The sequence below is a fragment of the Carassius carassius genome, chromosome 21 (assembly GCF_963082965.1).
Source record: "Carassius carassius chromosome 21, fCarCar2.1, whole genome shotgun sequence".
NCBI classification, from domain to species: domain Eukaryota; kingdom Metazoa; phylum Chordata; class Actinopteri; order Cypriniformes; family Cyprinidae; genus Carassius; species Carassius carassius.
The window spans coordinates 20,809,486-20,826,791 of record NC_081775.1 but is presented as its reverse complement, the minus strand read 5'-3'; the positions used below and the strand labels follow the sequence as shown (position 1 = coordinate 20,826,791).

The 17,306-nt window shown below is 37.8% G+C and overlaps 1 pseudogene; it reads right to left on the bottom strand.

Annotated features, from left to right (window-relative positions):
• Positions 1 to 476: 476 nt before the first annotated feature.
• LOC132098275 (centrosomal protein of 104 kDa-like) lies at positions 477 to 16,385 on the bottom strand (annotated as a pseudogene).
• Positions 16,386 to 17,306: the final 921 nt, after the last annotated feature.

Sequence of the window (17,306 nt, the reverse complement as noted above, 5' to 3'; positions counted from 1 at the left end):
TATACTTTAAACTGCACAGGTAGCAAAAGAAAAACTAAATAAAAAGAGAAAACTCTGTCAAATAAGAACCTGGAGAAAATAAGACCTTAATGAACTGTAATTTTAACAGCCTAACCACTTTGTATAACTAACTGCTGGAACAGAGAGAGAGAATGAGACAGTGCTTGGATGATTTTCATAAACTATGCCATGGATATGCAACTGGCTGTCAGAAGGTACCAGACATTACGTAGGGTCGACTGCACCCTCTCTGTCATACAAAGACCACTTTGTTTCAGTCTAATAAAGCCCTCAAGAATCTTAATGATAGCTGGGTGAATTAAATTAACCTTTATATCCCAACAGAAAAGTTACATTTGTGATATTTTGGCCTTAAAATCCCAAACATCAATTATTTGTTTGTGGTCTTCGATGCTAAAGCATAGTTTGGATTTGTACATGCACCCAACTGCAAACATTCACCACCACAGCTGGCACCTAACCATTCATGTATCATCAATAAATCTAACCAGCCATTTACATATTTGTAAGCTAATACTTTAAAGCTGTACCTTAAAAAAATCTTCTTTAAACTTCAAGCTTACAGCTAGACAGAAGAGAAAGCCATTGGGTTGACACCCAGTGAGATCATCTCAGAAAGAGTTGAAGTTGGGCCAGTAACAGCATGACGTTGTCGAGGGTGAAGCCAGATTCCTTGGTGTCCAGCTGTTCTAGAAGCTTCTCCAGCAGTTCCACAGGAACCATCTGCAGAGCTCTCACCTCCTTAAATAAAGCCATTTCCTGCCAAAATGAACATGCAACAGCATTCAGGTTATAAAACAAACTTTTTCTTACGCACTTATAAATTCTTAAAAATATATTGAAAAAATATATATTTCTGCGATTTTTTTGCCGGAGGTAAGATGGCAGGTTGCTGTACATTTGGTCATAAGCATTTTTCTGCTAGGTGCTCTATTGTTATTAGTGGGAGGCATAATAACTATAATTTGCTGAACGTCTTACCAAAAATAGATAAAGCAAACAAAAAAAATATTGGTATATTGGTAAATATAATGGTTATTGTCCTGCTGGAAGGTGAACCGAGTGCTAAGTCTGAGTTTCTTAATCCTCTTGACTGGGTTTTCTTTAAGGCTATCTCAATTTTTTGATGCACTGAGCTTTCCTTCAACTCTGACGAGTCCCTCAGTCCCTGTCACTGAAAAACAGCCCGACAACATGAGGCTGTTATCAGCACACTTTACTTTTGGGATTATGCTGTGCAGGTGATGAGCAGTGCCTGGGTTCCTCCAAACATGGTTGGAATTGAGAATCAACTGACCAGAGAATCTTGTTTCTTACAGTCGGTGGAGTGTTGCAGTGATGTTTGTCCTTCTGTAAATTTCTCCTATCTCCGCATATAATCATGGAGCTCAACTAGAGTGACCATCAGGTTCTTGGTCACCACACTAACCAAAGCCCTTCTCCATGGATTGCTCAGTTTGACCAGGAGGCCAACTCTAGTTGGAGTCCTAGTTGTTCCAAACTTCTTCCATTAAGGGTAACGTAGACCACATGCTTATGTGAACCTTCAATGCAGCAGAATTTTTCTTAACTCTTCCAAAGATGTGTGACTTGATGCAATCCATTTTATGAGCACTACCGGCAGGTTTTTTTTTTTTTTTTTTTTTTTGCAGGGCTTGGTTTTTTATCTAATATGCAATATCAGCTGTTAGAACTTTTTTGAGAGTTGTGCATTTCGAATTATACCCATTCAATTGAATATATCATGGTTTAACTTCACACAAAGGGTAGTAACATCTACAAGCAATATGAATCCTTCTGAGCTAAATTTCAACTGCCCCAGATAAGTGTGTGTATACTTATGCAATGGAATAATTAAGTTTTTCGCTTTGCCATTATGGTGTATGGAGTGTAAATTGATGTTGGGGAAAAAAAGGAATATAAAGAAGTTTAACACAAGGCAGCAACATAACAAAATGTGAAAAAATAAAATTATTCTTTAAGTCTTTATTCCCATAGGTGATTACATCACTGCTAATTTGCAAAAGGCTAAATCTTGCCAAATTGTCAGATACACCCACAACTCCCGTCACTGTGGACGCCCTTTTAGACGCACTAAATCATAGACATTTTTTGATGTTCTTTTTCCACCATCCAGAAGTATGAGTCACAAATGTCTTTATTCATACAGTGCAAAATACCAAAAGGAATGTCATGGAAGAGTTCGTTTATTTCAGTAATTCAATTCATATTTTGAAACTTGTGTATTAAATAAATTCAATACACACAGAATGAAGTAGTTTAAGTCTTTGGTTCCTTTAATTGTGATGATTTTGGCTCACATTTAACAAAAACCCACCAATTCACTATCTCAACAAATAAAGTACTTCATAAGACCAATAAAAAATTTTTTTTTTAGTGAATTTCTGGAAAGTATGTTCATTTACTGTACATGTACTCAATACTTGGTAGGGGATCCTTTTATTTGAATTACTGTCTCAATTTGGCGTGGCTTGGAGGTGATCAGTTTGTGGTACTGCTAAGGTGGTATGGAAGCCCAGGTTCCTTTGACAAAACTTGCTCTCATCTGAAATGAGGACTTTGGACCAATGGCAACAGTCCAGTTTTTCTTCTCCTTAGCCCAGGTAAGACGCCTCTGACATTGTCTGTGGTTCATGAGTGGCTTAACAAGAGGAATATGACAACTGCAGCTAAATTCCTTGACACGTCTGTATGTGGTGGCTCTTGATGCCTTGACCCCAGCCTCAGTCCATTCCATGTGAAGTTCACTCAAATTCTTGAATAGATTTTGCTTGACAATCCTCATAAGGCTGCGGTTCTCTCGGTTGGTTGTGCATCTTTTTCTTCCACACTTTTTCCTTCCACACAACTTTCTGTTAACATGCTTGGATACAGCACTCTGTGAACAACCAGCTTCTTTGGCAATGAATGTTTGTGGCTTACCCTCCTTCTTAAGGGTGTCAATGTTCGTCTTCTGGACAACTGTCAGATCAGCAGTCTTCCCCATGACTGTGTAGCCTAATGAACCAAACTGAGAGAGAGAAAACTTTGCAGGTGTTTTGAGTTGATTAGCTGATTGGCATGTCACCATATTCTAATTTGTTGAGATAAATTGGTGGGTTTTTGTTAAATGTAAGCCATATGCATCACAATTAAAAAAAACAAAGATTTAAACTACTTCAGTCTGTGTGCATTGAATTTATTTAATACACGAGTTTCACAATTTGAGTTGAATTACTGAAATAAATGAACGTTTCCACAACATTCAAATTTTTTGAGATGCACCTGTATATACTGAAATACAATTACATTATCTACGTCTGTAAGTCTCATATCACAGAAAAAAAAAGAATGACACACAGAAATTGGAAATGTGGTCAATAATTTACTACTTTTTATTTTATATAGACAACACTGAACTGGATAAAAATGTCATATATGCCCTTGAATATTTTTTACTAAAATAACATTTTAAACGACTAGCTGTCCCTGCTAAAAGACCATTTTGTCAACTTTCAGGACTACAATAGAATGTAGAAACTCACATAGCTAATAGGTATGGATGGGAAGTAGTGCTGGGCGGTATAACAGTTCATTCCAAACACAGGTGTTTATTTTGCTCATGATATGAATTTTTAAAACACCGCAATACTAGTCTATGTCATATAAATAACATTCGGAAAGCGACACTGTTTGAGAAGGGTTTCTTTTCACTGTTGCACTGTGGTGAGGGAACAGCTGTATGTGTAGCTAAGAATGAAAGTTCTGAAACTGAAGCAGTAGAACGTGATGACACAGAGGAACTCTTCCACAATATCCACATTGACTGCCACAAATATCAACCGCCTGCTGCCATCAGGCTCCCACGTCTCTCACACTGGCTCAGTTGGAAGATGTAGCAAGTACTGCCCCATGAGCGCAAGGTCTGACTCCCCCTGCGCAGTGTTGCCTCTCTCGGCTTCTGGTTCTGTGCAGTGAGGGGCTTTAAGTTGGCCATACCGCAGCAGACTATTTGAGTACAAAACAGCATTTCCAAGCACCCGTTGCTTACTGACTGTTTGGATTTATAAAGTGAAATATGAGCATAGTTTGTCTGTTAATATTATGGCCCTGCCCCAAATGCCACCCATATCCTCACGGTCTTCCTCTGCATCCACACTTTTGTGACATAATGCCACTTTGACTGTCGGGTAAAAGTCTTCTGAGGAGCTCGCCCCGCTGCGGGCTCAGCAGAAGTGCGCATTGAGGGTGCATAGAGCTACAGCATTAAATGTGCGCTCAGTGCAGCTGGCAATGATACAACACCACTGCTTTCGGAGTGTGTTCAATTATGGCAAGAGCATGCCTCTGAACACAATATTCACACCCTGTTTACATTTCATCTTTTTCTTTTTACAGCGATTGGTTGTCGCCCTGCGTTTTGCACTCGATATTTGTCAAGTCAAGGAATGCCCAACCTTTTTTGACGCTCTCGGCTATTCTCAACACTTTTTCGATGCTGCTTTCAATCCCATAATGCACCGCGCAAGCGTTTAAGCTCAACTTCCATAGGAATGATTTGAAAACGTTCGGTCCGCTGTGCTTGATACGTGCCACCCGGTCATACATGAAAAATTTAGAAAAATACTGTGATATAAAGTTTTGGTCATACCGCCCAGCACTAATGGGAAGCCACAAAACTATCTTTATGAGTCCTTTATAAGTGTTTTGTGGCCAGACTCGTTTATGAAATTACATTGCATCAGACAAAATTTGGCAGGTTGAAATGAGGACATTTTATAGTAGAGTAACAGTAAAAGATAAGATCTCTATTCATGCTAACAGAAAACCAAAAATATTTGACAATTCCAGTTCACTATAAAGTTCACCGTGTATAATGCCTTGAGACAGTCATTCAGACATTCACTCCCATTCATCTATGAAGATTGTCAGCAAGTCAGGTCATCATGGCATGCTAAGAATAGTACTTCTTGTCAGCTGGATATGTTTTCCTGTTGACTCAAATAGCTGCAGGAGTTGCTTCATTGCAGATGTATAAAGATAAAGTGTTTCAAAAGTCTACTGACCTGTATGAAGGTAATAGCTAGCATCCTCAGTCTCGGGGGTCCTGGAGAGCAGATTATTCCAAATCTGTTCCACACAGTGACTGATCTCAGATTTGCCCAGCTGGTGGTTGGGAATAAACTCACTCAGAATCATTCGAAGCAGATTCAGAGATGCAAGAAACACCTAAAATACAAAATAAATAGCGACAGTTATTACTTTACACACTAAAATTCACTAAAATTCATATGCAAGGTTTATATTTAGAGTCTATATGGTGCTTATAAACAACAACGAGTTCATGTAAGAATCTGCTTCTGTGTACCCATTATAAATGACCATGTAACCATAGAAAAAAATATTATATTATATTTTGAAATGTATTCATTAACACGGCATTCTATTAACATTCTATTTTACAACCATCGGGAACTATTTTTTCTTAGAATTTCGGTTTTAAGGTGCAATTAAACATAGAAGCCATTTAAGAAACCGCCTAAAATCTTTACAGCAACACATGGTGCAACGTAACGCCAACAGGTCAGCTAAAGCACACAGTTAAATGCTGTGCTGTGTTAGTTTAGCCAAACAACCGTGGGGAGAGGGTCACTGGAATGTGTCCAGCAGTGGGCACATTGTTCAGACTCTCAGTGCAACCATTTAAAACAGTTTAGAATGAAATTCTTAAAGGCCACGACTTTTACTGTGAGTGATTTATCAAAGGACTGACAGGATAATAAAAAAAAACAGCTGTCACAACGCAACCACAAATATCCATGCACTTTGAGAATGCGTTTTAAATGCAGAGTGATCCATTTACATGCAAAAAACAGCTAAACGTAGATACACATTAAACTCAATGTCATGGCAAATTGAAAAAAAAAAACCTTGATCAGTAAGAGCCTGAGGTCAGTGCAAAAATTATATGAACAAAAAAAACTACTTTTATAATAGCCACACATACAAAATGTACTTTATGCAACACTCACTGATTATTTTAATTTAATGAAATGAAATTGAAAAAAATATTTGTTCATGCACATTTATAACAAACAGTTACAGATTGTGTTCCTTTGTTATGGTTGATCAATGTCAAGAATATTTCATACATGTCACTGCAGGAAGTAAAGAAAACAAATACTGTATGCTAAATTTATCAACAAGGAAAAAGGTTTTAAATATTTCCTTTAGTAGATGGTTTGTATATCTTTCATTTTAATCAGTCGCTTCCCTTACAGTATTTCAGAAAGGGTCAGACTGTCAGTTTTAAAATTACATTTAAACAATTTTAATATCACAATTCGCAGTAAAGATACTCTCTAAAACCAATTCATTCTCTAATTCAGTCATTCTCCTCACCCTCATACCCGCTCTTAGCAAGAAAATCCATTCTATCACAGTTTCCCTCAAACCTGAAGCTAAGTTCCCCCTTGGGAGAGATAAGCTAAGATTTATGCTACATTTGTTGCTGTATCATTTCGACAGATAATCCACAATACTAGACAGAACAGGACACCTGCTAAACAGTTACAACTACAGTATCAGTCGTGCAGATGGTGCCATTCTGTCTTCAGCCTGAAACCAAACTGAAAGGATGGGAACATGAGAGAAATTAGAAAGAGAGGGTCAGAGTAAGAAAGAGAGTAGGAGAGGCTGAGAAATAAAAGAAGGGGGTGATAAAATCGGAGAAAAAGACTGTGCAAAATAAAGATAGAGTGGGTGTTCTCGTACAGATGACACTTTATCTGTGAGAGCTTTCTTGCAGAGGAACACAGTTACTCTCGTCATGCTCCGCAGTTCTGCTTTTGGGGTTCCAGGTGGAACCTCCATCAGTTTCTTGTAGACTGCCAGCAAAGCATCCTCACTGTAGGACCACATCTTGGAAAAGGCCCCTGCCACCTTAGAGAGACAGACCGAGAAAGAGAAAGTGAGGATCACATTCCAGAAACAGCACACAAACAGAATACACCAGCTGACCATTTGACCTTTATCATGTAGAGTTTGCCTAGGGCTGTAAGACAGTAAACAACAGTTATAGATGGACATCACAGTGAACTGTTAAATACTTAAAGGGATAATTCACCCAAAACCTTCAATTCTGCAATATTTAACTAAACTTCATGTTGTTCCAAACCAACTAGACTTTTTCCAACTTGTGAATCAGACATGTATGATTTGCAAACAAATAATTTAGACCTGGTTTGTAAATACTCAACCAACTGGAGGCTGTAAATGTTGGGTGTCTCACCAGACTTTCTCCATAGATGTCGACGGGAAGACTGGCCTCTCTCTGAGCTTTCTCTGTTAGCGGTTCTGGTTGTCCCGAGGCCCCAGGGCTACGTGGAGTGGTTGTATCCGTCATACGGGGCATCTTGTAAAGACTTCTTGTCATAAGGAAGGGAAATGATCTGTGAAAACACACACACATAATCATTAAGATTCAATGAATCCAAACATTTTTAAAGAATTCAGATATACAGTTCAGATATACAAGTCTTCCCTATTATTAGAAATGCCTTTACCGCCACTTTTCTTCACAAAACAATTAATTACTATATGCTATATATATATATATATATATATATATATATATATATATATATATATATATATATATATATATATATATATATACAGTACAGACCAAAAGTTTGGACAACACCTTCTCATTCAAAGAGTTTTCTTTATTTTCATGACTATGAAAATTGTAGAGTCACACTGAAGGCATCAAGGGCTATTTGAGCAAGAAGGAGAGTGATGGGGTGCTGCGCCAGATGACCTGGCCTCCACAGTCACCAGACCTGAACCCAATTGAGATGGTTTAGGGGTGAGCTGGACCTCAGACAGAAGGCAAAAGGGCCAACAAGTGCTAAGCATCTCTCGGGGAACTCCTTCAAGACTGTTGGAAGACCATTTCAGGTGACTACCTCTTGAAGCTCATCAAGAGAATGCCAAGAGTGTGCAAGGCAGTAATCAAAGCAAAAGGTGGCTACTTTGAAGAACCTAGAATATGACATATTTTCAGTTGTTTCACACTTTTTTGTTATGTATATAATTCCATATATAATTCCACATGTTAATTAATAGTTTTGATGCCTTCAGTGTGACTCTACAATTTTCATAGTCATGAAAATAAAGAAAACTCTTTGAATGAGAAGGTGTGTCCAAACTTTTGGTCTGTACTGTATATATATACACACATACACATATATACTGACCTCATTTTAATGTTAAAAAATGTCTTCAAGAAGTGTGTAAACATTTCGACCTCTGGCATGGTTCAGGGCAGTACTACGGTAGTAGCACAAAAATTGCACACTTCACCATTAGACTAGTGCTGCACGATTAATCGCATCGCAATCGCAATCGCGATGTCAGCCCTTTGCGATTATATGACGGCAAAATGTTGCGATAAAATAAATAAGTGTGTGTGAAGACAAACTTTCTGAGAACAGTTTGCCGATTTTCCTTGCCGAAATCTGATCTGACAGTCTCAGTAAAGGCGTGTTGCGTCTCGTGCCGTGTCGCGTGCGTGGTCACTTGTGTGTGTGTGTGTGTGTGTGTGTGTGTGTGTGTGCGCGCGCACTGCGCAGCGCGAAAATACCAGAGAGAAGATGGATGCCGAGGAGATCAGCACTGATCTGGTACCTAAAAATTACTCTACCTCTGTTATATGGCGGTATTTTGGATTTCGGATTACTGACACTGAGCAGAGAGAGGTACTGTGCAAGATTTGCAAAATCAAAGTTGCTACATCACGAGGCAATACGACAAATTTATTTCAGCACCTGAAACATCACAGAGAAAAATATGAGGAATGCATGACGGTGAAAGAGACAACCGAAGGAAACAAGGCACAAGCTGTTCCCCGAACAAAACAAAACAAAATTACAGATGTGTTTGCAAGCATCACGCCATATGATAAGTCTTCGGCTAGACATAAAGAAATCACTGACTCCATAACGCACTGTTTGGCAAAAGACATGATGCCCATACATGCCGTTAATAAAGTGGGGTTTCAGAAAATGATCCACACACTGGACAAGAGGTACCAACTGCCCTCTCGAAACTATTTCTCTCAAATAGCGATCCCTAAACTTTATAACTCGCGCCGTGACGAAGTTCAAAAGGAAATGGCTACAGTGACGTTCTTTTCAACCACTACGGACCTGTGGTCAAGCAGGACAAGTGAACCGTATATTAGCTTGACTGTACACTTTGTCGACGAGGAGTTTGAATTGAAAAGCCGCTGCCTGCAAACATCGTATTTCCCCGCCGACCACACAGGAGAAAACATAGCCTTGGGCTTGAGAGAGGCACTGGCTGCGTGGGACCTCTGCGAGGAGCGTCAGGTCGCCATAACAACAGACAACGGCACTAACATGGTCAAAGCAGTGGAGCTTAATCAGTGGACTAGAATCCAGTGTTTTGGTCATAGACTTCATTTGGCCATTGGTAAGTTAAATTGCTTTCATATTTCGTTATATTACACTAAAGCAAATATTTTAAACTACTGTACTTTTATAAGCAAATAACTTTGGGTTAGGGGCAGTTGTACCATTGATTTAATGAAATAAAATTACTTGAAATACAATGTAAAATTCTGTGTGTCACAAAAGATGGCCCATTTCATTTAGGGCTATTAATTAGCATTAAACATAACTCTGTAAAAGATGGATGATTGTAAAGAACAAATCTGCCATTGCCATTTTTGCCTACTACTCCAATATAATTAATTAGGCCTAGAGTTGTGACATGATTTAGTACAAATATTAACTGTGTGTGTGTGCTCTTGTTTTTGTGATATGAGGATACAAATTGTGTATAATAACATGCGTATTACACTGGTATTACAATTTAAGGTGTTCAAATAGCTTAAAAAACATAAAAAACTATGTTTTATTAAAAATGTAAAAATGCAGCATGTCTCCTGTGATGGGTAGGTTTAGGGAAAGGGGCAGTGTGTGTGTGTGTGTGTGTGTGTGTGTGTGTGTGTGTTTTATGCTATTCATATGAACTGGGCATGGAATCAGAACGTGAATATTAAACGTTTTTGCAATGTGTAGTGAGTAAATGTTTTTCATCTATCATTCACAGAAAATGCTCTGAAAAAGAATGCACAATGCATTAACAGAGCTACTGGGATATGCAGGAAGATTGTGGGCCACTTCTCCCATAGTTGGAAGAAAAGAGTGGCCTTGAGGGAAGCACAACGAGAGCTCAACCTCCCAGAGCATGCCATGGTGACAGACTGCGCAACACGATGGGGTTCCTCTCAGAAAATGATAGAAAGAGTCCTGGAGCAGCAAAGTGCATTGTCCAAGGTTCTCTCTGCAGACCGCAAAGTGCGACACCTACTCCCTTCTTGGCAGGACCTGGAGGTCTTGGAATCTGTAAACAAGGCACTCAGCCCTCTACAGGACTTCACGGATGCCTTATCGGGTGAAAGTTATGTGAGCATATCTTGTGTGAAACCTGCGCTGCATCTTCTGAACACCTCAGTGCTGGCTGAAGACGAAGCAGACACTGAGCTGACCAAGTCACTGAAATCCAACATTCTTAGCTACCTCAACAGCAAATATGAAGGCATTCAGGACTTGCTAAACTTCACCACTTTCCTAGACCCAAGGTTCAGAACACAACACATCTCCGAAGAAGAGACCCAGACCTTAAAGGAACGAGCCATATCCGAGTTGATCGTGAGTGAAACTACAGAGTTTACTGGTAAAAAATTATTCAATGTAACAAATTTCTAAAACATGTGCATTGTTTATTGTTTCAGGAAATTCACGGCCAGCAGTATGTAGCCCAAAGCCCTGCAGTGATGGAGAATAGCAAAGATGTGGAAAGTCCACCTGCTGCTAAAGCCAAGAAGAAAACTCTGGCCAGTTTCTTTAAGGAAACCACATGCACAGCACCAAGAGCACCACTGTCCACATTCGATTCCATGGCACAGTTAAGAGAAGCAGTGGCCTCTGAAATCAATGTTTACATTTACATGCCATGTGTAGACCATGGAGAAGATCCACTGAAATGGTGGAAGACACACAAAGTCAGCTTCCCTAGGCTATGCAAACTAGCACAGAAATATCTGGGCATACAAGCAACAAGCTCTGCATCAGAGAGAGCTTTTAGTGCTAGTGGCAATGTTGTGTCAAATCATCGCTCCTGTCTGAAACCAGAGAAAGTCGATATGCTTGTGTTTTTGTCAAAGAACCTCTAATGCGATAAGATTAGCCTAACTGTTTAGAAAGAGGATTTGGAAGTACCTGTTGGTCATTTAAGATTTAGTGGTTTGGGTTTTCAACCGTGTATACAGAGAGTATATGTTACATCCTGAGTAAATGTCCATCCATGTTTGTTTGGACAAAAATGTTAAAAAAATCTTATTTTTGTGAAAATGTGTATGTTTTTATTTGTCTTATTTATTTAGCTTTACTTTTGAGAAAATAAGTTTACATAAATGCAAATGTTCATTTTTTTATTTATTTTGAAAACATTTCTAGTTTTACAAATACACATTTTAGCATTATCACTAATCTGTGTGTGCATTTTCCTTTAAAACCCATCAAGTTGACTCATGATACAATTTATTATAATCGCAATCGCATATCGCAATATTGACCTCAATAATCGCAATATGACATTTTCCCCAAATCGTGCAGCCCTACATTAGACCCTTTAATTAAATCTTGAAACGTAAAACTCTCTGGCTAATGCAAATCCCTGACAAGTACCGGTATGTTAAGCCACACACGTTTAGATAATGAATCTACAAAGAGCCTTGTGTAAGTGAAGAATGAGCTACATCGGTAGAAAGAAACAGAAGCAGTGTTTCTTCATGGAAGACTAAGGATTACAGCAGAACTTATCCTTGAAACAAGCATTTCTGATAAGATGTATTAATGAACAAGAAAAAAGGGGAAACCAGTAATGCATTAGAACAATAAAATCATTATATTTCTGTAAATATTCTGTGTACATCAAGGATGTGAGGAGGAGAGAGGAGTGTTGAGGTGTTGAGGCGACTGTATGTTTGGGGCTAGCAGTTTTTGAAGTGTCCTGCTCATCTGTCTCCTCCACATGTTGCCTCTTCCTGGGTGAGTCTGCTGGATGAAGCGTCTCTTTCCGTGTCCCAAAACGTGGAGAGGGAAAATCAGAGATTGAAAGCTCGGAAGTTCTGTGGATCTAAACAAGTTTCACACCTTTTTAATCAGTTACATGCGAAACCAAAGTACACAAAAGCTATTTATCAAAATTCAAATAAGTCTGAAATGAATAAAAGGCTAAAAAGTGTTGAGAATGTTGAAATGTTACTTTTCAGACACTGATTGTATGAAAAAATCAATTACAAACTACAGATAAAGGTTTGTCAGAATACTGGCTCGGTTAAGTGTTTGTCGCAAGCGCTTGATTAATGTCTGAGTCATTTATTGTCTGCTGTATATATATATATATATATGTTTCTTGGCTTCAGACGAGTAAAAAGCAAGCAGCTGATCTCAGGAGAACCAGCACAATCTCTATTCAGCTGGGAAACTGCCATATCAGAGTACTAATCTCACTGGAGCTGCAGGCCCTCACAACACAAGAGATGCATTATTCATGCATTTATTGCAGGAGAAGAAATTTAGAGAGACATACAGGAATATATATTTTCAGCAGCCGATACTCAAGTCTTCAGTGTGACACGTTCCCTCAGATATCATTCTAATATGCTGATTTTGTGTTTAAGAAACATTCATTATTATCAGTGTGCTCCTTAATATTTTTGTGGTAACCATGATTCTTTTTAAAAGGATTCTTTGATTAACAGAATGCTCAAATCATTTTTTTGTAACATTGCAAATGCCTTTACTGTCACTTTTGATTAATTTAATGCATCCTTAATGAATAAAAGTATTTATTTTCTTTACTTATTTAAAATCTTATTGAACCCAAAATTTTGAACATTAGTGTATATGTGGACAGATGAACGGATGGATGTTCACCTGACTGATGTCCAGCAGGTCATGGACCTCCAGCTGTTTGTAGACTGTGAGCCTGTAAGCTTCCATTTTTTCCTTTTTCTGCTTGGCTGTGTCAAAGTCCTCTCGTTCTATGGCACTGTGTTTCTCTACATCATACCGGCCCAAACGCACGCACACCTAAAAAGAAATAGAGAAAATTAGAAAAAAAAAGAAAGGAGAGGTTTTTAAACACTAATCTGAGGTACAGTATATTAAAAAAAAGACACATGCAATCTGCTTAGTAATTACTGTCAGGCTAAAATGAACAGGTAACTAAAGGAACGTTACAGCTCTATTAGAATATAACTGGATGCATTTCAACCCTCTCAATTCCAGCTTCACCACGCCAGTGTGTAAAATGATTATTAAACTACATGTGCAAACAAAGATGTGTCTGACAAATAAGGCAAATCTAATAACCTTTTGCAGCTCTGCAATAGCTTGTTTGAGTTTTTTAGCCAGATCAAATCTTTCCACCCGAACTATGTCCTGTTTTTTCTGGTCCAGCAGCCGAATGATATGGGCCACCTCAGGGTCCTGATACATGTCAACTGTCAAGTCATCGAGCAGCGAGATAGAATCACATTTATAACTTGAGAGCCTGCAAGATAACAAGAGTAAACACAAGAGAAAGACAGAAGCCTGCATGCACAAATTTAATGTAATGCAATGTAGCTTCAGTTTTTACCCGGTGTATGTGCCATCCTAAGCTGAGCTGTGCTGGCTGTTGTTTAGATATTGATCAATCAGCTGATCTCTGCTTAGCTGGGACAAAAGCAAGAAATTGGCTTAATGTTATTGCAAAGAAAAAAAATGTTTTGAACAGGGGTCAGTTTTGAAAGTAACGAATGCTTTTATTCAGAAAGGATGTATTCAATGTATTAAAAGTGGCAAATAAGTGAATTTTTATCATCATAGAATAATGATGCTAGTAATGATGCTGAAAATTCCGTTCTGCCATCAAATAAATAACTTTAAACGTATTAAAATACAAAAGAGAAATTCGTAAATTATAATAACATTCACAATTACTCGTGTTTTTCCAAAAAATAAATGCAGCCTTGGTAAGCATAAGAAACTTCTTTCAAAAACATAAAAAAGCTAATTGACCTCAAATTGTTGAACAGAAGTGTACATAGTATACTTATAAATGTTTCTGAATTGAATAGCTTAAAAACAACATCCTTTGAATCAAATGTCTTTCGGCTATTAATTTCAAGGTTAAAAATCTTGATTTCTGCCTGTGAACCAAAACGTATTATCACTAGAGTCCTAGATAACACAAAGAGCCTCCAGCCTGGACAGAGAGAGAGGGATTAGAGATTAACAATGCAGAGATTGTTAGCAAGGTGGGAGAGGACGAGAGAGAGAGGAAGTCGTGGAGGAAAAAAAAGGGGGGAGACAAGGTGAGCGTAAGAGGAGAAAGAGAGCATGAGAAAGAAAGCAAGTGATAGTGGGATAAAGCGAATAGGAGAAAGGCGCGGGCTGAAAGTCACGGTGATATGGATATATTGATGAGTGATCTGATCTGAAGCTCTGCTGTGCTTATGGAGCTCAGACTCACATTACACAGATCCACATAAAACACTGAGCACAAACCATTAGACCTGCTCAAGAACCACAACACGCATATACACAAACATTTTGCTCTAAGACTACTGAAATTTTGAATTATTATTTAAACTTATACATGCATACAGGCATTTAGATGAGTTCTGCTCCATCTAGTGGTTAGTATGAGATTCATCCAAATCAATGCTAGACAAAACAGAATTTTAAAACTGACTTTCAATTCACAGGAATTTCATTAGTCCAAAACAACACTGCCTGTTTTGTGCCAAGAAAGGGCTGGTTCGTTTTTAACTTACTAGCCATATTTTTTACCTTATACTATACAAATGATAAACTCCAAATCTTAGTTTTACCTTACAAAACCAAAACATAAATAGAAATATATTTTCAGAATATTAACACTACTTAAAACACCAAGGGGTACTTCAAGTAAATTATATTTTAAGATAACAGATTAATTTAGCTAAATGTACATACAACGTGATTAAATTTTAATTCAACTTAAATTCTACTTCCACAAATTAAAATCAACATCCTGCTTTCAGCATTAATCCAAGTTTGGGAGCAGAACTACAATTTCAAAAGTATTTTCGATTCAGTTCTGAATGATGAACAACACTGCTCCAACTGCTCAGCCAAAGACAGAGGAAACATCTGGTAAATACAATGACTGAACAAACCACAGTTAAGAAAACAGATTAAATCTAGTATTTTAAACTCGTTTGTTTGTGCCATTCTAAATCTGATACAGAAACACGCTTAACAGAAATCCATCGCCATGGGTGAAGAGAACAATTCCATAAACTGAACAGTTACTTACTGCCATCCCCATGTCATTTCCATCCACAGAGTCACCCAAAATATTTATGGCCACCAATGCAACCTAGAAATTAGGAAAGAATGTGATACAACATTGATGGGACACTACAATAAACAAATCAGCCATAATTTCCCACATGAATCTGTTTGTACCTGATTGTAGATGTTGTATTGATTAACATGGTTTCTGTGAAAAGTGAGCTTTAAGTAAGACCCAACAGCATCAACATGAACAGACTTCAGCTCTCTGGCTCTGAAACCAGTCTTCACATTGTCAGAAAGGGACACATACCTAGACAACACATTACACTCAATACAGTTAGTTCAGCAAAAAACATTTTAAAAAGAGCTGTGATTAGATGAGCTGAACAGAGCAGTGATGTTTAGATCTTTCCTCACCCCAATCTGTGGAGACTATGAGTCTGCTGGGGTGAGCTGGACTCAGGCAGTCTATCTCCAATGTGGAACTCGATCTTGGATGGGATCAGGTACTGATGGGCCAGTAGCTGGAGTTTCCGGATGCGACATCTCTCAACCAACTGCAATATGATTTCCTGAGGGAATGGACAGAACCTACACACAATCATTAGAAAAATATACCTAAAAAAGTATTTCAGAATTTAATCTTTGGTAAAAGCAACCATGAACAGTTATTTACTTGCATTATCTTTGTGTAATATTAAAATTAGTTTGATCTGAATCTTGTGTGATACAGAAAAAAAAAAAAAACGGGAAGAGTGCTATAACTTTTTCACACCAATGTATATTCTAGCGTAAATATTATACAATTAATTTACCTGGTGGATCTCCAGCCACTGATGGTGGCCGCGTGGACCATCAGATTTTTGGCACTGTAGTTTCCTTCATGACCAGACCAGCTGATCACAGTGAAGCCTATCTTATGAGGCATCCGTACCTGAGCTCTGATGGATATGGCATATGAACAATACACGATGCTTAATATCATAAAGCACCAGCACTCTAACATAAATTATACAGAAAGAACCTGTAAATTGGCAACATTCCTTTACATGAGAGTAATGTCGTTTATGAAATATGCTTAAGAGTACATAAATATATTTAGAATAACATTAAAAATACTTATTCAAATGAACAATTAAATAAACAGCAGCAATGCAAGGTGAAACTATTTAAATCCACATTAAATCCACATTACTACCACAAAGGTAGCTAACGTTACTTGCTGTAACACTGTAATTTCAGTTAAGTCTGCATTTAAATATTGCACATGTATTCAGAGGTTTGCCGCGTATTATAAATACCTAAGTCATGACTATTATTGTTATGTAGGACTATTATTCACTAATTGGCAGATACAATTTGGACAAATAAGTTGTTTACCCAGATATATCAGTTGCCCACGTTTATCTCCATAACCACCGTTGACAACTGAATCGTGTGCGCATGCGCGAGTTTTTCGTTCGTTCTTGAATGCTTGAATGAATCTTTTAGGTGAACGAATCATTTTCGTTCACTTTCGTATAGTCGTATACTTTTTCGTATTCTTTTTTCTATTTAATTCACACATTTCTTAATAGTTTATTGTATTCTATCTTCATAAGTGTGTACGGCCACAATTCTTTGTAGATGCACAGTGGGACGAGAAATTAAGAAAAACATTTGATAAACTCCAATCACATGCTGAATTTTATTTTTATTTTATTAATCATATTATTTTAATTTATTTTTCTATATTTATTTTTATATGTATATAATATGCACATTGAATAAATATACTATTTCGCCACCTACCGTCCCTCGACCTAAGCCAAAGAAAGAATCATTGAAAGAATCTTTTAGATGAACTGATTCAAAAGATTC